This window comes from Uloborus diversus, chromosome 3 (genome assembly GCF_026930045.1).
Source record: "Uloborus diversus isolate 005 chromosome 3, Udiv.v.3.1, whole genome shotgun sequence".
Classification (NCBI taxonomy): Eukaryota; Metazoa; Arthropoda; class Arachnida; order Araneae; family Uloboridae; genus Uloborus; species Uloborus diversus.
This window is the reverse complement of record NC_072733.1, coordinates 192,157,719-192,158,181: the sequence shown is the minus strand read 5'-3', so window position 1 is coordinate 192,158,181 and position 463 is coordinate 192,157,719.

Genomic DNA, 463 nt, shown 5'->3' with positions numbered 1-463 from the left:
ACATCACACATTTTAGTTGAAAAAATATATATATGTTTTTATATAGCACTACCTATGTTACAAAATATAGCGTGACAAGTGACAAGGGGAGGTTAAGAGGGTATGACGAAGTGTGACACTTTGTGACAAAGATTGAAGGGGTTAAATGTGTTGAAAAAAAAGGATGACATGGTATATATGAACAGCCCCTTGATTTTTTAAATAAATATGATTTTATAGCAGAACTTCCGAAGTGTTTAATGCTGAAAAACAGTAGACAACTTTAGTTCACATGAGTGCTTATGATTTCAGTTTCTTTATTATGGCTTTTGATTGCTCATCTGCTTTTTTTTGGCAGACTGAAGGTTACGTAAAATGTAATTACTTTAAAAAGTGTATGAAATTGTTCACCACATTAATACAAATTCCTATAAAACTTAGTACCAATCAACTTACTCGAAAATTCAAACTCACGCAGTTATAA